The sequence below is a fragment of the Melitaea cinxia genome, chromosome 22 (assembly GCF_905220565.1).
Source record: "Melitaea cinxia chromosome 22, ilMelCinx1.1, whole genome shotgun sequence".
NCBI lineage: Eukaryota > Metazoa > Arthropoda > Insecta > Lepidoptera > Nymphalidae > Melitaea > Melitaea cinxia.
Window position 1 is genome coordinate 13446859 of NC_059415.1, and position 25263 is coordinate 13472121.

At 35.9% G+C, this 25263-nt stretch overlaps 1 long non-coding RNA gene across 1 annotated transcript; it reads left to right on the forward strand.

Annotated features, from left to right (window-relative positions):
* Window positions 1-4274: 4274 nt before the first annotated feature.
* On the forward strand, window positions 4275-23035 carry LOC123664736. Its single transcript, XR_006744882.1, has 4 exons — window positions 4275-4284; window positions 7413-7423; window positions 16924-16929; window positions 22546-23035. It is a non-coding gene; the product is annotated as an uncharacterized LOC123664736 (long non-coding RNA).
* Window positions 23036-25263: the final 2228 nt, after the last annotated feature.

Sequence of the window (25263 nt, forward strand, 5' to 3'; positions counted from 1 at the left end):
ACATTCGTTTTCGAAAAAGTCCCCTTTTCCCGTATATATCTGAAATCGGTAAAGGTGTCGCATCTGGCCTATATTTTGAGCCCCCTTTTGATGGGCTTTTCTGGGCATGTATTGCTTCAATGAGCAGCTGCCTTTAAACTTAATCATACACTCGTCTATTGATTGTACACTTGAATTTTATGCCTCATTCAGATTTCATTTAATGTTGTAATCATGGGTTTTAATTTGTATAATTTATCGAAATTTAGTGAATCTCTCGGTGGTTCGGTGTTATTGTCATTCAGATATACACTGACTCACTATTGGAAATACATGGGAAATTTCAGGATTAATATAGAAGGAATCACTTGACCATTAAAGTTCCATGTCTGGTAAGGGATTAGAATACCTAAGTATGCTCTGATGTCATCTTCACTGACTTCAAGCCAGTTTTTACTATTTTTATAGCGAGCATATCGATTTCTTTGTTCAACAATTAATTGTATTAAATAATCTGGAAAGAATTTTTCAAAAATGGTAATTGGTTGTGTCTAATGATTGAATTCAGATTTAGGCTGATTTTTTTTTTTTTTGTAAAATTTGGAATATCATGTGTGGTTCTACTTATTTCCCATTTCCCTGGCTGAGATCTATTTCTTTCCACTGTAAAACTCATTGAAATTTGCAAATCCTCCTCTCTCTTACTAAATGTCACTAACATGTTGATCAACATGTTCATATATGATTTCTTGTTGAAGGGGATCATTTGTGGAGGCAGACTGTTGAATGTTATCTAGCACTATTTCATGCTCAATTGATACTGTCAGAACTTAGATTTGACCCACTTTGTATATCTAAATTAGCCCTATCACCAGTATTACTATTTGGTGTTTTTTTTTTCTAATATTGTACAATCAGGATTTTCCGGGTTTAGTATTTCTAATATTTTCTCACATGGTTCTCGTGTTTTTGTAATTTCCTCATGTTCTTTGTCACCCAAATCATCCATCCCAAACATCTCTTTCGATCTGTTAGCATGCCGACCCTGTTTGTCTTTAAAAAAAAAAACTACTCTACACCGCTAACTGCTTTATTTAAAAAAGATTGGACACAATGTGGGATAATTGACTTCCGAACTTTAATTGATGTCCGATCTACTCGGGGCTCTGAGTCTGACTGTTTTAAAATAAAAATAATATTAACGAAGAAAAGGAACAATACAATTTCTGAGGAATGATTAAACTGAAGGAAAAATACTGTGTATAATATAAATGCTTATGAAGCTTTTACTACGTTATAAAATGGGATATAACAGATCGCATCTCGATTCTATCCTCTTCATTTTGTTGCAAAAATGACCTTGAAGGACTTATTATGAAATCACCGTAAACTAAATCATCATCAGAATCATTATTGGACCAATCATCCTCTTCTAAAATGTTTTCTTTCAACTTTTCTGTTAGTTTTTTAGGTGGCATTTTTCTAAAACAAAATAAAAACAATAAATTGTAATGTATTGAAAGTAATTGTCTAATTATCTGATTATGAAATAATGAATAATAAATAATAAGTTGTATATACCAAGTTTTTTGTAGACACACGGATTTTATATATGGAATTTCAGTGTAGTGTGCAGTGACGAACACTGAGATGATATCTTCCCAGTTAGAGACTCAATTTCAATCGACTCTACCAAGGTATAAACGAAAGTTTCTGGGCATATTTTACGTTTCATGCAACCATAATATAGTCTAGTTTACCTAGCTAAAACTCAAATCTGCTTACCAAATTTATTTCAGCACTACACAAAAAACTAAAAATAGCTGTCGTTTTATGTTGCCATTAAAAAGGGTTCTCTGAAATGTTAAGATTGCGGGGATAAATGTTACATTGCATTAGGTTTAAGCACATAAAAATAAAACACAATTTACTTCAATCTGAGACGTGGGAAGTATAGCTCCCAGTGTTTTAATAAGGGTTCGAGTGATATTTTTTTCGCTTTTTTTCTAGAAAATCACAACTTTTTTATACAATCTTTAATATTTTTGTTATAAATAATTGAAATGTCAGAAAAAAATGATTTAACTTGTTAGTCTAGTCTTGTCTTATTCATATTTAATCACAATTTCATACAAACAATTTAAAAACTACCTTTAATTGCAAATGAATGAAAATAAATCCAAACGTATAAATATCTAGGACTAAATAGCGGAAAATAAATTTACTAGTTGGGGCCTGAGTGCTTCAGTTCTATGTCATTTACTTTTAAAGAAATTGACTAATCTATTGCGGTTGTATTATTCAAGCATATATCGGGCATAATATGCCGTTTTCCAAAAAAAACTTTAAGGCAGTCAACCATTGTGTTCCACCGTACTTGTTGTGGAATAATAATTGCTTTTGACAAATTTTAGTAATGGATATTGATATTTTTTTTTAAGTTACACCTGGTGCTTGTCGTGTGGTTCCATTGAAATCTGATCGAGATCTTACACGCACTTTTTTAGTTATTCCCAATAATGTGTATACAATTAAATTTTTACTCAACTACCTACATTGCGTTGCTTGTCTATGTAAATTAAAGTTCTTTGTTTTTCGTTTGAGAGTAAACTTAATTATTTCTTACTAGTACTACTACAACTTTAATAACAATTACGTGATGAAATAGTACAGGCGGACTGTATATTTCTTGTACAAATATCGAAAGCTATATGGCACTTGTACTAGGCTAGGCCAGCAGTGGTCTGCAACAGGCTAAACTGCTCCTGCTGCTGTTTGGTTATAATAGGAAAATATCATTTATGATGGAATCCCAGAGAAATCGCGCGAAACCCGCGAAAATCGGAGTGACGATTGGTGCGTTTGTTAATTCTTTCGTCTGTTGCATGAATTTATGGTAACGAGGAAACCCAATTAAATTCACAAATCAAGCAGATATACGACAATAATATAAAAATCAGTCTCGAGTAACGTTATAAACCAGCTTGTTTGTATTTTGCAGATGCATAGTGAGTGTATTTGAAGAACCGCATTATTGATTTTACTTTCTCAGTAATAACATCTGCATTCAAATCCTTCGCTAAAAGGTTTTGATATATGTGATTAACAGCCGTATCTAAAAAGATTCTTATGAGATGCTAGCTCTTCTTGCTAAAACAAATCTTGTCTCATACGGCTCATATTTGCAGCGATGTCTGTCACTACGCTTTAAACCTTGCAGTTGAAAGTTTCACATTTTTTTGTTGCATCAGTAGTAATTTTAACCAAGTAGTCAGCTACATGGCTTTCGGCGCCTGTGTCTATTGTATCAATTAAATGAGTTTAGTTTGTCAATACATCTGTGACACAGACACACGGCGCCTGACGTTGTTCCAACCGTCAATAGATAGATTGACTTTGTTTTTTAACTCATCTCTTATGAATTCTCTTATGATGTGCAAACTATCAGGAACGGTTTTACCAGGTTCCTGAATTTATGTAAGCTGTATGTAATTCTTTGAAACAAAAAATTGGAACTCTTGCACATATAGGTATGTGCCGTCAAGAACTAAATGACTGTATTCTGGTCGCCTCTGAAAATATGAGATGGTATACAAATATTTCGAGCAACCGCCTCTTCTCTGGTTATGTGATTTAAGCCTAGAAAATGCGGGACGAAATCTTGAGTTTTCTCATGCTAAGTATTCTCTTGCTAATCTTATTTTTTTTTCTAACTACTTCAAACTTTCTAACTGTTTTCAAAATCAAGTTGGTTTCTCCGTTCCAAGCCCCATTTGTAAAATATCATCATATCAAGTACATGAGTGCCATTAAATTGATGCATTTGCCTCTGAGTAGTTAGTTCTTCTCAATCATTTCTTTGCAAATGTGAATGGCAAACACGAGCAAGAGCCACATATAAAAATTCATGGTATGCATGCAATACATAGAATTTAACATACAATGGCAATATATGCATAGGAATGTTTCTGCAGGTTTAAAATAGGCAACGTCTTGCTGTATTTGAAGCACAGGAATATCCTTGTACAGAAATGAAACCGGTGTTATCTTGTTGACTCTCATTTGGTTCCTCACCAGCATCTTCTGCTTGTTGAGGTGGTTCGCCTTGAACTCGTTGAGGTGGCTCATTTTGCCTATGCTGATTTCTCAGAGTGGAATCCAATCTCACCCAGCAGGCATGGCATATAGACCGCGAACCATTAAAGGGAATCTGAAAAAAAGGGCTGTGTGAACTTGGCACCCGACTTTGAAAAAAATGTTTTTTTTTGGATTCATTTAATAGATATTGGTTAGTAGTTGATTGTAGTGACAACAACTTTTTTTGTAGTTGTACAAAAAAAAAATTTTTGGCACCAAAAAATATTGCATCCCCCCACATTTAAAATAATTTTTTTTTCCCTTCGATTCTTATAGAGGAACGTTAGTAGATGATTGTAGTGCATTTTGTTTTGTTTTTAGTAAGCTAGAAAAAAAAAAATTAAAAATATAAAAAATAATAAATTGCGAATAATTATCGTCATGAATTTTACCTCTATAAAATCAATTAGATAGCTTAAATAATTACAATTACAGGTTAATTGAACGATAATTTCCGTAGCGATATATAGTCATCATTTTTTTAGTTTGTGATAGAATTAATATGACATACTCGTAATATATAACAGTATCAGATGCAGTGAAAGTAAGAAAAACAGTGATTCAGTGCGAGCCAGTAACCGATGGATGGTCTTCACAATTACTAAAAACGTCTTAAATTATTGAGGAACTTCCAAAGGGGTTTGTAGTGAAGAAATTTTCGTTTGCAGTAGAATAAAAGTTTAAGGAAATTGAAGTGAGAGCCGCGGAAGTACGAAAATTTCATCTTCAACGATTCGGTGCGAGCCAGTTACCGATGGATGATCTTCACAATTACTACAAACGTGATAAATGATTTAGGGGCCCTCCAAAGAGGTTTGTAGTGAAAAGACTTTCGTTTGTAGTTGAATAAAACTTAGAGAAAATTGAAGTTAAAGTCGCGGTAGTACGAAAATTTCAACTTCGACTGATTCAGTGCGAGCTATTAACTATTCGTGGTCTTCACGATAACTACAAACGTCTAAAATGATTGAGGGACCTCCAAAGAGGTTTGTAGTGAAAAGACTTTCGTTTGTAGTTGAATAAAACTTAGAGAAAATTGAAGTTAAAGCCGCGGTAGTACGAAAATTTCAACTTCGACTGATTCAGTGTGAGCCATTAACTATTCGTGGTCTTCACGATAACTACAAACGTCTAAAATGATTGAGGGATCTCTATGGAGGTTTGTAGTGAAAAGACTTTCGTTTGTAGTTGAATAAAACTAACAGAAAATTTAAGTGAGACCCGCGGGAGTACGAAAATTTCGACTTCGACTGATTCGGTGCGAGCCATTAACTATTCGTGGTCTTCACGATAACTACAAACGTCTAAAATGATTGAGGGACCTCCAAAGAGGTTTGTAGTGACAAGACTTTCGTTTGTAGTTGAATAAAACTTACAGAAAATTTAAGTGAGACCCGCGGGAGTACAAAAATTTCGACTTCGACTGATTCGGTGCGAGCCATTAACTATTCGTGGTCTTCACGATAACTACAAACGTCTAAAATGATTGAGGGACCTTCAAAGAGGTTTGTAGTGAAAAGACTTTCGTTTGTAGTTGAATAAAACTTAGAGAAAATTGAAGTTAAAGTCGCGGTAGTACGAAAATTTCAACTTCGACTGATTCAGTGCGAGCCATTAACTATTCGTGGTCTTCAGGATAACTACAAACGTCTAAAATGATTGAGGGACCTCCAAAAAGGTTTGTAGTGAAAAGACTTTCGTTTGTAGTTGAATAAAACTTAGAGAAAATTGAAATTAAAGCCGCGGTAGTACGAAAATTTCAACTTCGACTGATTCAGTGCGAGCCATTAACTATTCGTGGTCTTCACGATAACTACAAACGTCTAAAATGATCGAGGGATCTCTATGGAGGTTTGTAGTGAAAAGACTTTCGTTTGTAGTTGAATAAAACTTACAGAAAATTGAAGTTAAAGCCGCGGAAGTACGAAAATTTCGACTTCGACTGATTCGGTGCGAGCCATTAACTATTCGTGGTCTTCACGATAACTACAAACGTCTAAAATGATCGAGGGATCTCTATGGAGGTTTGTAGTGAAAAGACTTTCGTTTGTAGTTGAATAAAACTTACAGAAAATTGAAGTTAAAGCCGCGAAAGTACGTCAATCTCGTCTTCGACTGATTCGGTGCGAGCCAGTTACCGATGGATGGTCTTCACAATTACTACAAACATCTAAAATGATTTAGGGACCTCTATGGAGGTTTGTAGTGAAAAGACTTTCGTTTGTAGTTGAATAAAACTTACAGAAAATTGAAGTTAAAGCCGCGAAAGTACGTCAATCTCGTCTTCGACTAATTCGGTGCGAGCCAATTACCGATGGATGTTATTTACAATTACTAAAAACGTCTAAAATGATTTAGGCACCTCTATTGAGGTTTGTAGTGAAAAAATGTTTTTTTGTAGTTGAATAAAACTTACAGAAAATTGAAGTTAAAGCCGCAAAAGTACGAAAATTTTGACTTCGACTGATTCGATGCGAGCCACTTACCGCTGGATGTTGTTAACGATTACTACAAACGTCTAAAATGATTCATGGACATCTATGGAGGTTTGTTGTTAGAAAATTTTCGTTTTTAGCTGAATAAAACTTAAAGAAAATAGAACCAGAAGCCGCGGAAGTACGAAAGTAACCACACAGCATATAATATATATTATCACTTAATGATTTAGGTATATGCTTATAAAATATGCTGTTCAGCGCGACAACGTAATCCGAAACTTATAAGTACGTTACGATAAATTAAAAATATATATTTGAAACTGTATAATAGTATTTTAATACTAAAGTGAATTCTTTTTTAAAGACAAAACTTGATTTTCATCGCGACAATTTTTTCGAAATTGTATGTTCGTACTTTAGTCAGTATCTATATATTGATACGTGAAGTAAAAACTTTGTAACCTTTTAACGAAAATTGCTCGAACAGAGGAGTTTTAAATTACGCATACGAATAGTTTATATAGAGAAAGAGTGCAGAATAAAATATTTTTTTAATTATGTATAAAAATACATATAATCAATAAAAAAAACACACTACCATGTGTTTGACACACACACGCCTATATACTTTTTTATTATAGAAGTATAGTTTTTGGCAACAAAACCTTAATAATGCTCAAACTTATATAATAAAATAACTTAAATCAGTTATGGTCGAATTTTGACCTTTGGGCGACCAGTAGTTAAGGTAAATTTTTAAACAGCACTTATAGTGTACATGAGATTGGATAGGATTACATTAAAACCATAATTTATCCATTGTATTTCTTCTACTAAAATCTTGGTTTGAATTTAAAGTTAAGGCAATTGTATCAGCATTGCACCCGTGCGAAGCCGGGGCGGATCGCTAGTAAACGCATATAACAAAAATACATGTCAGAACACGATCAAATTTACGTAGAAGAACATGACAAGCACCAGCTTTCGATTTAAAAAAGAATCTTAAAAATCGATACATCCAGTATAAAGTTATCGAGGTATCCTACGTAGGTAGTATAAAACAAAGTCACTTCCCCTTGTCTGTATACTTAGATCTTTAAAACTACACAACGGATTTTGATGCGGTTTTCTTTAGTAAATAGAGTGATTCCAGAGGAAGGTTTATGTGTATGCAGTAGAGGAACACTGATAGTTTTTGAAGTTTCTAATGTGACGTCGTAAATAAACACTTTTTTGCGCATATCTATACATCTCAATCTATAAAAATAAATAAAATTGGAGATACACGGTACATATACGAAAATAACATTTTTTATAATTTTTGCCTGTCTGTCTGTTTTTCCGGCTAATCGCTGAAACGGCTGGACCTATATTGACGGGACTTTCATTGGCAGATAGCTGATGTAATAAGGAGTAACTTAGGCTACTTGTGTTTTAGTAATTTATTTATTTTATAACTCTGCAAACTGAACAATAACTTTTTTGTTAAATTCCACGCGGACAAAGTCGCGGGCACAGCTAGTATTATGTATTACGCTTCAGCCTGTAATATCCCGCTACTGGGCATAGGCCTCTTTCCCCATGTAGGAGAAGGATCAGAGATCTGGGTGTTTGTGCCGTATTATGTATTGTATTTATTTTATTTTACACTTTTTATATATCTAAATTATTTTATATATATTTTTTATATTTTATATTTAGTATCAGCATTGCACCAGTGCGGAGCCAGGGCGGTTCGCTAGTGACACAAAGTATATACAGACGAACTTAAAACCTCCTGTTACTACTAAGAAGTACCTACGAAACTAGAACCTTTTATTTACTCGCTTCAGCCTGTAATATCCCACTACTGGGCATAGGCCTCTTTCCCCATGTAGGAGAAGGATCAGAGCTTAATCCACCACGCTGCTCCAATGCGGGTTGGCGGATACTGAACCTTTTATTTAATTGTTTTAAAACATGGCCACTTACAATGCGGTAATTCTTAAGCGATTATCAATTAATGTACGTTAGTTTCTATATCATTTACATTTTGTCATTCTTTTACATCACTAAATTTAAACGAATATCTACGGAATTATTGCCGAATGAAAAAAAATACGCGTAAAAATATAATCAGTCAGCGGCTTCACATCAAAGACGAGACTCGATGCAATCACTCCCCGCGCCGCTCGGCTCCCGGCTCACAGCCGCTAAATAATATACCTACTACTCGTGCAAAGCCGAGTTAAGCCGCTAGTAAAACGCCACAGTTATGATATTTCTCGATTCGTATATTACGCAGTTATGTATTTCCCTAATATTTCAAAATCGCATTCTAAATTTATGGAGAAATGGAATCAGTCGAAGTTGAAATTTTCATACTACCGCGACTTTAACTTCAATTTTCTCTAAGTTTTATTCAACTACAAACGAAAGTCTTTTCACTACAAACCTCTTTGGAGGTCCCTCAATCATTTTTGACGTTTGTAGTTATCGTGAAGACCACGAATAGTTAATGGCTCGCACCGAATCAGTCGAAGTCGAAATTTTTGTACTCCCGCGGGTCTCACTTAAATTTTCTGTAAGTTTTATTCAACTACAAACGAAAGTCTTGTCACTACAAACCTCTTTGGAGGTCCCTCAATCATTTAAGACGTTCGTAGTAACCGTAAAGACCATCCATATGTAGTGGCTCACACGGAATATGCAGAAATCGATATTTTCGTACTTCCGCGGCTTCTGGTTCTATTTTCTTTAAGTTTTATTCAGCTACAAACGAAATTCTTTTCATTACAAACCTCCTTGGAGGTCCCTCAATCATTTTAGACGTTTGTAGTTATCGTGAAGACCACGAATAGTTAATGGCTCGCACCGAATCAGTCGAAGTCGAAATTTTCGTACTCCCGCGGGTCTCACTTAAATTTTCTGTAAGTTTTATTCAACTACAAACGAAAGTCTTGTCACTACAAACCTCTTTGGAGGTCCCTCAATCGTTTTAGACGTTTGTAGTTATCGTGAAGACCACGAATAGTTAATGGCTCGCACCGAATCAGTCGAAGTCGAAATTTTCGTACTCCCGCGGGTCTCACTTAAATTTTCTGTTAGTTTTATTCAACTACAAACGAAAGTCTTTTCACTACAAACCTCCATAGAGATCCCTCAATCATTTTAGACGTTTGTAGTTATCGTGAAGACCACGAATAGTTAATGGCTCGCACTGAATCAGTCGAAGTTGAAATTTTCGTACTACCGCGGCTTTAACTTCAATTTTCTCTAAGTTTTATTCAACTACAAACGAAAGTCTTTTCACTACAAACCTCTTTGGAGGTCCCTCAATCATTTTAGACGTTTGTAGTTATCCTGAAGACCACGAATAGTTAATGGCTCGCACTGAATCAGTCGAAGTTGAAATTTTCGTACTACCGCGACTTTAACTTCAATTTTCTCTAAGTTTTATTCAACTACAAACGAAAGTCTTTTCACTACAAACCTCTTTGGAGGTCCCTCAATCGTTTTAGACGTTTGTAGTTATCGTGAAGACCACGAATAGTTAATGGCTCGCACCGAATCAGTCGAAGTCGAAATTTTCGTACTCCCGCGGGTCTCACTTAAATTTTCTGTTAGTTTTATTCAACTACAAACGAAAGTCTTTTCACTACAAACCTCCATAGAGATCCCTCAATCATTTTAGACGTTTGTAGTTATCGTGAAGACCACGAATAGTTAATGGCTCGCACTGAATCAGTCGAAGTTGAAATTTTCGTACTACCGCGGCTTTAACTTCAATTTTCTCTAAGTTTTATTCAACTACAAACGAAAGTCTTTTCACTACAAACCTCCATAGAGATCCCTCAATCATTTTAGACGTTTGTAGTTATCGTGAAGACCACGAATAGTTAATGGCTCGCACCGAATCAGTCGAAGTCGAAATTTTCGTACTCCCGCGGGTCTCACTTAAATTTTCTGTTAGTTTTATTCAACTACAAACGAAAGTCTTTTCACTACAAACCTCTTTGAAGGTCCCTCAATCATTTTAGACGTTTGTAGTTATCGTGAAGACCACGAATAGTTAATGGCTCGCACCGAATCAGTCGAAGTCGAAATTTTCGTACTCCCGCGGGTCTCACTTAAATTTTCTGTAAGTTTTATTCAACTACAAACGAAAGTCTTGTCACTACAAACCTCTTTGGAGGTCCCTCAATCATTTTAGATGTTTGTAGTTATCGTGAAGACCACGAATAGTTAATGGCTCGCACCGAATCAGTCGAAGTCGAAATTTTCGTACTCCCGCGGGTCTCACTTAAATTTTCTGTTAGTTTTATTCAACTACAAACGAAATTCTTTTCACTACAAACCTCCATAGAGATCCCTCAATCATTTTAGACGTTTGTAGTTATCGTGAAGACCACGAATAGTTAATGGCTCGCACCGAATCAGTCGAAGTCGAAATTTTCGTACTCCCGCGGGTCTCACTTAAATTTTCTGTAAGTTTTATTCAACTACAAACGAAAGTCTTGTCACTACAAACCTCTTTGGAGGTCCCTCAATCATTTTAGACGTTTGTAGTTATCGTGAAGACCACGAATAGTTAATGGCTCGCACCGAATCAGTCGAAGTCGAAATTTTCGTACTCCCGCGGGTCTCACTTAAATTTTCTGTAAGTTTTATTCAACTACAAACGAAAGTCTTGTCACTACAAACCTCTTTGGAGGTCCCTCAATCGTTTTAGACGTTTGTAGTTATCGTGAAGACCACGAATAGTTAATGGCTCGCACCGAATCAGTCGAAGTCGAAATTTTCGTACTCCCGCGGGTCTCACTTAAATTTTCTGTTAGTTTTATTCAACTACAAACGAAAGTCTTTTCACTACAAACCTCCATAGAGATCCCTCAATCATTTTAGACGTTTGTAGTTATCGTGAAGACCACGAATAGTTAATGGCTCGCACTGAATCAGTCGAAGTTGAAATTTTCGTACTACCGCGGCTTTAACTTCAATTTTCTCTAAGTTTTATTCAACTACAAACGAAAGTCTTTTCACTACAAACCTCCATAGAGATCCCTCAATCATTTTAGACGTTTGTAGTTATCGTGAAGACCACGAATAGTTAATGGCTCGCACCGAATCAGTCGAAGTCGAAATTTTCGTACTCCCGCGGGTCTCACTTAAATTTTCTGTTAGTTTTATTCAACTACAAACGAAAGTCTTTTCACTACAAACCTCTTTGAAGGTCCCTCAATCATTTAAGACGTTCGTAGTAACCGTAAAGACCATCCATATGTAGTGGCTCACACGGAATATGCAGAAATCGATATTTTCGTACTTCCGCGGCTTCTGGTTCTATTTTCTTTAAGTTTTATTCAGCTACAAACGAAATTCTTTTCATTACAAACCTCCTTGGAGGTCCCTCAATCATTTTAGACGTTTGTAGTTATCGTGAAGACCACGAATAGTTAATGGCTCGCACCGAATCAGTCGAAGTCGAAATTTTCGTACTCCCGCGGGTCTCACTTAAATTTTCTGTAAGTTATATTCAACTACAAACGAAAGTCTTTTCACTACAAACCTCCATAGAGATCCTTCAATCATTTTAGACGTTTGTAGTCATCGTGAAGACCACGAATAGTTAATGGCTCGCACCGAATCAGTCGAAGTCGAAATTTTCGTACTCCCGCGGGTCTCACTTAAATTTTCTGTAAGTTTTATTCAACTACAAACGAAAGTCTTGTCACTACAAACCTCTTTGGAGGTCCCTCAATCGTTTTAGACGTTTGTAGTTATCGTGAAGACCACGAATAGTTAATGGCTCGCACCGAATCAGTCGAAGTCGAAATTTTCGTACTCCCGCGGGTCTCACTTAAATTTTCTGTTAGTTTTATTCAACTACAAACGAAAGTCTTTTCACTACAAACCTCCATAGAGATCCCTCAATCATTTTAGACGTTTGTAGTTATCGTGAAGACCACGAATAGTTAATGGCTCGCACTGAATCAGTCGAAGTTGAAATTTTCGTACTACCGCGGCTTTAACTTCAATTTTCTCTAAGTTTTATTCAACTACAAACGAAAGTCTTTTCACTACAAACCTCTTTGGAGGTCCCTCAATCATTTTAGACGTTTGTAGTTATCCTGAAGACCACGAATAGTTAATGGCTCGCACTGAATCAGTCGAAGTTGAAATTTTCGTACTACCGCGACTTTAACTTCAATTTTCTCTAAGTTTTATTCAACTACAAACGAAAGTCTTTTCACTACAAACCTCTTTGGAGGTCCCTCAATCGTTTTAGACGTTTGTAGTTATCGTGAAGACCACGAATAGTTAATGGCTCGCACCGAATCAGTCGAAGTCGAAATTTTCGTACTCCCGCGGGTCTCACTTAAATTTTCTGTTAGTTTTATTCAACTACAAACGAAAGTCTTTTCACTACAAACCTCCATAGAGATCCCTCAATCATTTTAGACGTTTGTAGTTATCGTGAAGACCACGAATAGTTAATGGCTCGCACTGAATCAGTCGAAGTTGAAATTTTCGTACTACCGCGGCTTTAACTTCAATTTTCTCTAAGTTTTATTCAACTACAAACGAAAGTCTTTTCACTACAAACCTCCATAGAGATCCCTCAATCATTTTAGACGTTTGTAGTTATCGTGAAGACCACGAATAGTTAATGGCTCGCACCGAATCAGTCGAAGTCGAAATTTTCGTACTCCCGCGGGTCTCACTTAAATTTTCTGTAAGTTTTATTCAACTACAAACGAAAGTCTTGTCACTACAAATCTCTTTGGAGGTCCCTCAATCATTTTAGACGTTTGTAGTTATCGTGAAGACCACGAATAGTTAATGGCTCGCACCGAATCAGTCGAAGTCGAAATTTTCGTACTCCCGCGGGTCTCACTTAAATTTTCTGTTAGTTTTATTCAACTACAAACGAAAGTCTTTTCACTACAAACCTCTTTGAAGGTCCCTCAATCATTTTAGACGTTTGTAGTTATCGTGAAGACCACGAATAGTTAATGGCTCGCACCGAATCAGTCGAAGTCGAAATTTTCGTACTCCCGCGGGTCTCACTTAAATTTTCTGTAAGTTTTATTCAACTACAAACGAAAGTCTTTTCACTACAAACCTCCATAGAGATCCCTCAATCATTTTAGACGTTTGTAGTTATCGTGAAGACCACGAATAGTTAATGGCTCGCACTGAATCAGTCGAAGTTGAAATTTTCGTACTACCGCGGCTTTAACTTCAATTTTCTCTAAGTTTTATTCAACTACAAACGAAAGTCTTTTCACTACAAACCTCTTTGGAGGTCCCTCAATCATTTTAGACGTTTGTAGTTATCCTGAAGACCACGAATAGTTAATGGCTCGCACTGAATCAGTCGAAGTTGAAATTTTCGTACTACCGCGACTTTAACTTCAATTTTCTCTAAGTTTTATTCAACTACAAACGAAAGTCTTTTCACTACAAACCTCTTTGGAGGTCCCTCAATCGTTTTAGACGTTTGTAGTTATCGTGAAGACCACGAATAGTTAATGGCTCGCACCGAATCAGTCGAAGTCGAAATTTTCGTACTCCCGCGGGTCTCACTTAAATTTTCTGTTAGTTTTATTCAACTACAAACGAAAGTCTTTTCACTACAAACCTCCATAGAGATCCCTCAATCATTTTAGACGTTTGTAGTTATCGTGAAGACCACGAATAGTTAATGGCTCGCACTGAATCAGTCGAAGTTGAAATTTTCGTACTACCGCGGCTTTAACTTCAATTTTCTCTAAGTTTTATTCAACTACAAACGAAAGTCTTTTCACTACAAACCTCCATAGAGATCCCTCAATCATTTTAGACGTTTGTAGTTATCGTGAAGACCACGAATAGTTAATGGCTCGCACCGAATCAGTCGAAGTCGAAATTTTCGTACTCCCGCGGGTCTCACTTAAATTTTCTGTTAGTTTTATTCAACTACAAACGAAAGTCTTTTCACTACAAACCTCTTTGAAGGTCCCTCAATCATTTTAGACGTTTGTAGTTATCGTGAAGACCACGAATAGTTAATGGCTCGCACCGAATCAGTCGAAGTCGAAATTTTCGTACTCCCGCGGGTCTCACTTAAATTTTCTGTAAGTTTTATTCAACTACAAACGAAAGTCTTGTCACTACAAACCTCTTTGGAGGTCCCTCAATCATTTTAGATGTTTGTAGTTATCGTGAAGACCACGAATAGTTAATGGCTCGCACCGAATCAGTCGAAGTCGAAATTTTCGTACTCCCGCGGGTCTCACTTAAATTTTCTGTTAGTTTTATTCAACTACAAACGAAATTCTTTTCACTACAAACCTCCATAGAGATCCCTCAATCATTTTAGACGTTTGTAGTTATCGTGAAGACCACGAATAGTTAATGGCTCGCACCGAATCAGTCGAAGTCGAAATTTTCGTACTCCCGCGGGTCTCACTTAAATTTTCTGTAAGTTTTATTCAACTACAAACGAAAGTCTTGTCACTACAAACCTCTTTGGAGGTCCCTCAATCATTTTAGACGTTTGTAGTTATCGTGAAGACCACGAATAGTTAATGGCTCGCACCGAATCAGTCGAAGTCGAAATTTTCGTACTCCCGCGGGTCTCACTTAAATTTTCTGTTAGTTTTATTCAACTACAAACGAAAGTCTTTTCACTACAAACCTCTTTGAAGGTCCCTCAATCATTTTAGACGTTTGTAGTTATCGTGAAGACCACGAATAGTTAATGGCTCGCACCGAATCAGTCGAAGTCGAAATTTTCGTACTCCCGCGGGTCTCACTTAAATTTTCTGTAAGTTTTATTCAACTACAAACGAAAGTCTTTTCACTACAAACCTCCATAGAGATCCCTCAATCATTTTAGACGTTTGTAGTTATCGTGAAGACCACGAATAGTTAATGGCTCGCACTGAATCAGTCGAAGTTGAAATTTTCGTACTACCGCGGCTTTAACTTCAATTTTCTCTAAGTTTTATTCAACTACAAACGAAAGTCTTTTCACTACAAACCTCTTTGGAGGTCCCTCAATCATTTTAGACGTTTGTAGTTATCCTGAAGACCACGAATAGTTAATGGCTCGCACTGAATCAGTCGAAGTTGAAATTTTCGTACTACCGCGACTTTAACTTCAATTTTCTCTAAGTTTTATTCAACTACAAACGAAAGTCTTTTCACTACAAACCTCTTTGGAGGTCCCTCAATCATTTTAGACGTTTGTAGTTATCGTGAAGACCACGAATAGTTAATGGCTCGCACCGAATCAGTCGAAGTCGAAATTTTCGTACTCCCGCGGGTCTCACTTAAATTTTCTGTAAGTTTTATTCAATTACAAACGAAAGTCTTGTCACTACAAACCTCTTTGGAGGTCCCTCAATCATTTTAGATGTTTGTAGTTATCGTGAAGACCACGAATAGTTAATGGCTCGCACCGAATCAGTCGAAGTCGAAATTTTCGTACTCCCGCGGGTCTCACTTAAATTTTCTGTTAGTTTTATTCAACTACAAACGAAATTCTTTTCACTACAAACCTCCATAGAGATCCCTCAATCATTTTAGACGTTTGTAGTTATCGTGAAGACCACGAATAGTTAATGGCTCGCACTGAATCAGTCGAAGTTGAAATTTTCGTACTACCGCGGCTTTAACTTCAATTTTCTCTAAGTTTTATTCAACTACAAACGAAAGTCTTTTCACTACAAACCTCCATAGAGATCCCTCAATCATTTTAGACGTTTGTAGTTATCGTGAAGACCACGAATAGTTAATGGCTCGCACCGAATCAGTCGAAGTCGAAATTTTCGTACTCCCGCGGGTCTCACTTAAATTTTCTGTTAGTTTTATTCAACTACAAACGAAAGTCTTTTCACTACAAACCTCTTTGAAGGTCCCTCAATCATTTTAGACGTTTGTAGTTATCGTGAAGACCACGAATAGTTAATGGCTCGCACCGAATCAGTCGAAGTCGAAATTTTCGTACTCCCGCGGGTCTCACTTAAATTTTCTGTAAGTTTTATTCAACTACAAACGAAAGTCTTGTCACTACAAACCTCTTTGGAGGTCCCTCAATCATTTTAGATGTTTGTAGTTATCGTGAAGACCACGAATAGTTAATGGCTCGCACCGAATCAGTCGAAGTCGAAATTTTCGTACTACCGCGGCTTTAATTTCAATTTTCTCTAAGTTTTATTCAACTACAAACGAAAGTCTTTTCACTACAAACCTCTTTGGAGGTCCCTCAATCATTTTAGACGTTTGTAGTTATCCTGAAGACCACGAATAGTTAATGGCTCGCACTGAATCAGTCGAAGTTGAAATTTTCGTACTACCGCGACTTTAACTTCAATTTTCTCTAAGTTTTATTCAACTACAGACGAAAGTCTTTTCACTACAAACCTCTTTGAAGGTCCCTCAATCATTTTAGACGTTTGTAGTTATCGTGAAGACCACGAATAGTTAATGGCTCGCACCGAATCAGTCGAAGTCGAAATTTTTGTACTCCCGCGGGTCTCACTTAAATTTTCTGTAAGTTTTATTCAACTACAAACGAAAGTCTTTTCACTACAAACCTCCATAGAGATCCCTCAATCATTTTAGACGTTTGTAGTTATCGTGAAGACCACGAATAGTTAATGGCTCGCACCGAATCAGTCGAAGTCGAAATTTTCGTACTCCCGCGGGTCTCACTTAAATTTTCTGTTAGTTTTATTCAACTACAAACGAAAGTCTTTTCACTACAAACCTCCATAGAGATCCCTCGATCATTTTAGACGTTTGTAGTTATCGTGAAGACCACGAATAGTTAATGGCTCGCACTGAATCAGTCGAAGTTGAAATTTTCGTACTACCGCGGCTTTAATTTCAATTTTCTCTAAGTTTTATTCAACTACAAACGAAAGTCTTTTCACTACAAACCTCTTTGGAGGTCCCTCAATCATTTTAGACGTTTGTAGTTATCCTGAAGACCACGAATAGTTAATGGCTCGCACTGAATCAGTCGAAGTTGAAATTTTCGTACTACCGCGACTTTAACTTCAATTTTCTCTAAGTTTTATTCAACTACAAACGAAAGTCTTTTCACTACAAACCTCTTTGAAGGTCCCTCAATCATTTTAGACGTTTGTAGTTATCGTGAAGACCACGAATAGTTAATGGCTCGCACCGAATCAGTCGAAGTCGAAATTTTTGTACTCCCGCGGGTCTCACTTAAATTTTCTGTAAGTTTTATTCAACTACAAACGAAAGTCTTGTCACTACAAACCTCTTTGGAGGTCCCTCAATCATTTTAGACGTTTGTAGTTATCGTGAAGACCACGAATAGTTAATGGCTCGCACCGAATCAGTCGAAGTCGAAATTTTCGTACTCCCGCGGGTCTCACTTAAATTTTCTGTTAGTTTTATTCAACTACAAACGAAAGTCTTTTCACTACAAACCTCCATAGAGATCCCTCAATCATTTTAGATGTTTGTAGTTATCGTGAAGACCACGAATAGTTAATGGCTCACACTGAATCAGTCGAAGTTGAAATTTTCGTACTACCGCGGCTTTAACTTCAATTTTCTCTAAGTTTTATTCAACTACAAACGAAAGTCTTTTCACTACAAACCTCTTTGGAGGTCCCTCAATCATTTTAGACGTTTGTAGTTATCGTGAAGACCACGAATAGTTAATAGCTCGCACTGAATCAGTCGAAGTTGAAATTTTCGTACTACCGCGACTTTAACTTCAATTTTCTCTAAGTTTTATTCAACTACAAACGAAAGTCTTTTCACTACAAACCTCTTTGGAGGGCCCCTAAATCATTTATCACGTTTGTAGTAATTGTGAAGATCATCCATCGGTAACTGGCTCGCACCGAATCGTTGAAGATGAAATTTTCGTACTTCCGCGGCTCTCACTTCAATTTCCTTAAACTTTTATTCTACTGCAAACGAAAATTTCTTCACTACAAACCCCTTTGGAAGTTCCTCAATAATTTAAGACGTTTTTAGTAATTGTGAAGACCATCCATCGGTTACTGGCTCGCACTGAATCACTGTTTTTCTTACTTTCACTGCATCTGATACTGTTATATATTACGAGTATGTCATATTAATTCTATCACAAACTAAAAAAATGATGACTATATATCGCTACGGAAATTATCGTTCAATTAACCTGTAATTGTAATTATTTAAGCTATCTAATTGATTTTATAGAGGTAAAATTCATGACGATAATTATTCGCAATTTATTATTTTTTATATTTTTAATTTTTTTTTTTCTAGCTTACTAAAAACAAAACAAAATGCACTACAATCATCTACTAACGTTCCTCTATAAGAATCGAAGGGAAAAAAAAATTATTTTAAATGTGGGGGGATGCAATATTTTTTGGTGCCAAAAATTTTTTTTTTGTACAACTACAAAAAAAGTTGTTGTCACTACAATCAACTACTAACCAATATCTATTAAATGAATCCAAAAAAAAACATTTTTTCCAAAGTCGGGTGCCAAGTTCACACAGCCGAAAAAAAGGGTAGGAATGTTATATTTTATTTTATTAGGTACCTAATTATTGACAGTATGCTTTATATTGTTAATGCAAAAAATTAATGTTAAAAAATATTTAGAGTTTAAGTTAATTTTAAGTTAAGTTTATTAAAGTTGATTAGGCAGAGTTTATAGTTTATTAATTTAATATCTTTGATATGCCAGTCGCCTAGAGGTTTACCTGATATATCAGCAAGTGTGTAGACAAGTGGAGACCTTTTACCAATCACTTTACATTTAAAGAATTTTTCAGCAAGTTTTTTATTGAAATATTTATTTTATCGCTTAAATAAAATGATTTCCTCCAGAATCTTAGTAACGGTTTAAGCGGTTGCTCGCCTAATTGGAAATAATAAGCAGTATTTACTAAAACAACAGGTCACACTAGAATAAAAGAATTTTAATTTTTAGTAGGGGGTAGAAGTCCTACTAAATCTATACTTATAGCCTGGGAAAGGTCTAGAGCATTGCTTAGGCCTTCCCATCACACCTAGAGTATGCCACCCGACACATTGAGGGAAAAAGTTGCCCGGCTATTTCGGAATACAATGTGCCGTTGACAAAGAAAATAGTGATAAATCTTTAGGGTTAGGACCAAATACAAATTTTGAAGCAGGTTGGAAAAAGATTTAAATAATAAACCAACTAGTTGTTCAACAATAAGGTAGTTTAATTTCAATTTTTACACTTACCCTCAAATAAAAAAATAATAATAAATAAGCCTACCTAGCTAACCCCTAAAAACCATCACTTCAGAAATTACAGTTTAAACAAATACTAAGGTTGCTCAGTCGTAGAGAGAAGGTTCTTTAACATTTTTACTACATTAAAAAAAATACATGATGAGTATAATGAGCTTAACGAGTATACCACCAGAAATCAAATAACCTTGTAAATAAGCATAGATCAAACTAAATAATGAGAAAGTCTGTACCTCTTCTGCATTAATTCATTACCAATTACTTCAATTATCAATTTGCTCTGGACATCCACCGGGTGTTAAGGTTTCAACAGGAAGTTTCGATGAGCAGGATCTCCAGCCCAAAGGATTTTACTTTAATACGGACAGGTGTTTCATTGCCCTGGTGATCCACAGAAGACTCAGCTTTCAAAATATCGAAAAGATCCCTCAGGTGTTATTTAAATTCCAAATTCAAACATCCAAGCATCGATGATTGAAGTTTAACGAAAATGACAGAATGAAATCGAAATATAATTTTAAGTTTGAGTTCTGTTTGTAACTCATTTAAGTTCCATCTTAATTTCAAGTTATAAATTTTCATATTTAAATTTTCCTACATCATGGTAACCCAAGTGTATTTTCTTCTAAAGTCATATTTCTATTAATTAGTTACGTAATATAATAAAATAAAACAAAAAAACACAAAGAAAATAAAAACCCTGAAACAAAGAAAACACGTTGTCAAAATGGCGGAATCGAACCGATGCCAATTTAAAAAGAAATGGTTTGAAATCTTACCAGAGTAGATTGCATATGTGAAATCTCTCGTTCCCACCATCCCCGAAATCAGATAAAAATATATTTCATAATGAACAAAACAAAGGAAGCTGTAACAAAAGTAAATCACGAGTTAGTATGACACCTATAGGTTATCACAAACACAAAGGAAAAGGTCCCTCCAAAATATCGAAATTACTCACCATTATTGTTGAGATAAAAAAAATTATTATTCTCTACTTCAGAGACATAATTTTATAATGCAGGCGAACCTGGCCAAAAAAACACGAAAACGTGAAATCTTTCCCTCGCCATTCCCAATCATGGTCGAAGCGAAAATCCTTTAACCTGGCAGTGTTGCCACTCAAAATTAAAAATTTATCCAATACAGCAAACCGAAAGAAATCTATATAAATATTTTTTTTATTATTATTTATAAAAACAATTTAGACAAAAACCCTAAGCAATTAAATAAATATTTAAATATGAAACGATGTAAAAACAAAACCGTGCAAATACATAGCAACTCTCCAAGCACGCCATCTAGTGAGCCCGCAAGCTTCGCTAGATAAACCTCAATACTAGGATATATAGTAATACTGCCGTTAGAACCAGATGTCGCTATGCACCATATTTTTACTATGTTACAAGTAGCATGATTTTGATGTTTATGGGAGATAAAAGTTTCACGAGAAGTAAGTAGCCTAACTACACATCAGCATGCATACGAGGCCATTTGAATTTGTTAAAGTTATAATTTTTAGAATTATTATTATATTTTTAAGATAATCCCTCACTCTCCGCACAAACTCATGCACACATGTCTTGCCATTAAATTTAATTTTTTGTAGTCCGCTTAGATGCGTGTGGTTACAATATATTGACAAGTTTGTAGGCTCTGTAGTAGTTTGCAAGCTAGCTGGAGGCTCTGAGCTTGTAGTAGGGTTACTAGATTTACCTAACATATTAACTTTATTTAGCAGAGGTGAAAAACTTTTAGTTAAAAATTTAATTTTTTCAGAATATTTAGGATCCGAACAATCTATGCGTTTAATACGATGAAACAAATGGTGACACAGAGCCCTAGTTCGTTCAAAAAGATTTGAATCAAAATTTTCCTCTAAATTCTTAACGCGAGATGACAGTTCCGATAAAGATGAAAGTGCACCTGTGATATCGACCTCGGGGTCAATACCCGACTCACAAATGTCAGTAGTAGAAGTGATAGGAGTTAATTTATTTATTGTAACGTTGTAGCGCAACGTTACAATAGTTTCTAGCAAATGCAGGGGCGATAAAAGGTCCGTCCGCTTCTATATTCATCATTAGTTTGTTGTGTTCTTGGCATATGAATTCACTAATGATTTTTTATTCAATTATTGTTGGTGATTCCTCTCAATGCAGGGTTTTTACCTTTTTAGAACTCATTTTTTGAAGTTGCATGCGGTTGTTTCATTTTCTGCGGTCATAGGAAGAACGGGCTGCTGGGACCGACGGAATAGCGACCTCTGCAACGTATTTCTGCTTATTTCAGATGAAATCCACTTCATGTGGCACTTTTTATATGATCGATAACCACTATATATAGCTGCGACACATATAACCAGTACAATTAAACTTAATAAAATATTGATGGTGAAAAGATGCACTCGGAATTCTTCGAATTGCAAATTATTATCGCCGGCTGCTGCATTTTGTACTATAATATTCTCTTCCTTCGATTGCTGTTTTCCCATTTTTTAGAGAGACGAATACTGCTGGCGCGAACAACAATAATTTTATTGAATTTTAATATTTAGTTAGGTACGATCTAGTCACACAAAAGTTCCACTCCAAATATGGGAGGCGAATCGCGTTACCGAGCGACTTCCTTTGGCAGGGTCGCCATGTACGGTGGGAGTTATCGGGCTAGTGAATAATACAAAGGTTGAAGCAAGACTAACTTTTATTGCAACTGAAAAATGATTATATAGCATACATTCTAACTTACACTACTACAAAAGTTAAACCAAAAATCACTGTAAATTTTGCAATAGCGGAATGCTAATTTTGAAATACAAATGGAAATAGGAAAAAACGAATATAGATTTAAGAGATTAGGATGGATTAAGATTTAGGATTGGGAATCATGGTTATTAAAAATAGAAGAAAGAATTTAGAAAAAGGTTACGATCGATTAGGATTAATTAGGATTGGGAATCATGGTTTGGATGGATATAGGGCACTTATCTTTTCATGCTGCGAGGTGAGGCTTTGGCTGCGTCACTGCTCGGCATAAGATGGCGGTCACACGTTCTGATGTTCTTGGATTGCTTGTTGCTTGGAAGTCCCTGTTCGGGCGCCAGATGTTCGTTTCATGATCTACTTGCAATTTGAAACTTAATTACTTGAAGAATGGAGATTGAAGATAAAATAAAAGATGTCAAACTGAATTATAGTGTATTGCAAAATCACAATGATTTATAGTTACAAATCAATTGCTGCGCATGACGAGAAGAAAAATGGGAAAGAGAGTGATTATGTCAAATCACTGTCTTATATAGTAAACGTTCTTTCACATCACTATTGTCAATTGAACTCACAGTTTACACAAACACTTCAGATCGACGACCGATGAATTAGGTATGGACCACACGATGTGAGCCGTTGCAGAGTTGCCACGCAATAAAAATGTCAGACGTTCCTTAACAGTTTCTTTCCTTTCTTTGTGTTATTCGAATTATTCTTTTTTGGTTTTTTATCGCGAAATGATGAGCGACAATAGTTTTATTTAATTTCTGGGCTCGAGCTGGGTTTAGGTTTTTCGTTTTGCTAAGTTTGGGTTTCGTTGTAAAAATAATCTCAACCAGCCTTTTCCGGCAAGTCCTGTTTCTTTGTTGAAATTATTGGGAATGTTATATTTTTCACAAAAAGCAAATGCTTGAATCCGAATCATTTTTGGCGTGAGAGGTATTCCTATTTCAGCAAACTTTATTATACGGCTGACGAAATCTTTTTCTTGCTCTTTCGTAATACTTCAATCAAAGCTTCATACAATAACGTGTTAAAATTCGATGGAAATTACGAGAAATTAATAATGCGCAATTAAAAAGTCTGTCCGTCACAAACGACCGGCCACTACTGTCGCTGTGAGCACAAGCGAACCTCTCGCGCACTTTTTGCCAGGTAGTGGCGCTGTCGTCGATATGTGTGTATTTTTGATGTAAATATATTTTAACTGACTTTTTCGCAGTACAGGCCTTTTGTATCACTTACCTTATAATGCATCACTTACTTTATGATGTATAAATAATATAATGATGTATAAATAATTCAATAATAAATAATCTATTGTTAATAATGTTAAAAATATAAATTGTATCCTCATTGATTTCAACTGAGGTAACTTGGACCAGTATATTCTTGGTGATCCAATTCCAGTGACAAAGTAGTCGCTTCCTCTATGTGCTCATTTGGCTAAAGCCAAATTGTGCAGGACACAGCACGCTACAATAATGTTCATACTTGTTGGCAGTTTGGCTCGCAGGCCCATGGACAAATAAGTAAAAGTTTTGTCAAAACACCAAAGCATCTCTTCACAGTATTTCCTGTCTTTATTGAGCTTGATTATAAGCTTCCTCACTAGGTGTTAGGGCCGTAAAAAAAATGTTATATGCCCTGTATGGATACCCACTATCTCAGTAGGTCCTGGGGAGTTATGGTCGGTAACAAGCTTCCATTACTTTTGGTGTTACAGGCGTCTATAGGCTACAGTAATCGCTTGTAATCAGGTGAGGAGGATAAAGTTATTTTATCAGATATTTCGATTCTTTTTGATGATTCCGCATTAAAAGACATTATGAACTTAAAATACTGTTATGGTATGCTGAACTTATAATAAGATAAAAAAAAATACAATAAGTAGAATATGAGAATGGTACAATAAAAGTAATGTGCTTAAATCTTAAGTTAGATACAGAGTTTATATAATTTAGAACACAGATTTAGAAAACTCTATTAATTTGAGAACTTTTAGCCCTTAAATTTTCGGTTTAATACTTTATAAATATCACGAAACACGCGTCGCGTGTGTCGCGTTGCGGTGACGTCTCTTGTAACTGGAGTGAATGGAATTTTTTGTTTGGTGTGGTGAGCTAGACCTGGAGACCCGGAGACTTGGAGCGGGCTCAGACGATATGCTGAGGCTGACAGTCGTCCTAGATGCAATAGCTGGAGCGGAGTCACGCTGAAGAGCGGAGGCTTATCGTCGTCCTCGTAGCTGACGCAGGCTTAACCTTTAGTCAAGTCTTACTGTCGATCAGAAAACTAAGGTTGGCTCCGATTCGGTTACCATCGTCTGTTCTTTGACTCTACGTCGCCAGACTTCTCTGGTATCCCACTTCTGACACCAATTTGTTAGGAGGCCGACCCTGTTTGTCTTTTTTTTTTAAAGTACTCTTCACCGCTAACTACTTTATTCAAAAAGATTGGACACAATGTTGGATATTTGACTTCCGAACTTTAATTGATGTTCGATCTACTCGGGGCTCTGAGTCTGACTGTTTTGAAATAAAATAATATTAACAAAGAAAAAGAATAATGCAATTGCTGAGTAATGATTAAACTAAAGGAAAAATAATGTGTATAATATAAATGCTTATGAAGCTTTTACAACGTTATAAAATGGGATATAAAAGTACGCTTCTTTGCCGACTTATATAAAAAAGTGGTGGTCACTACCA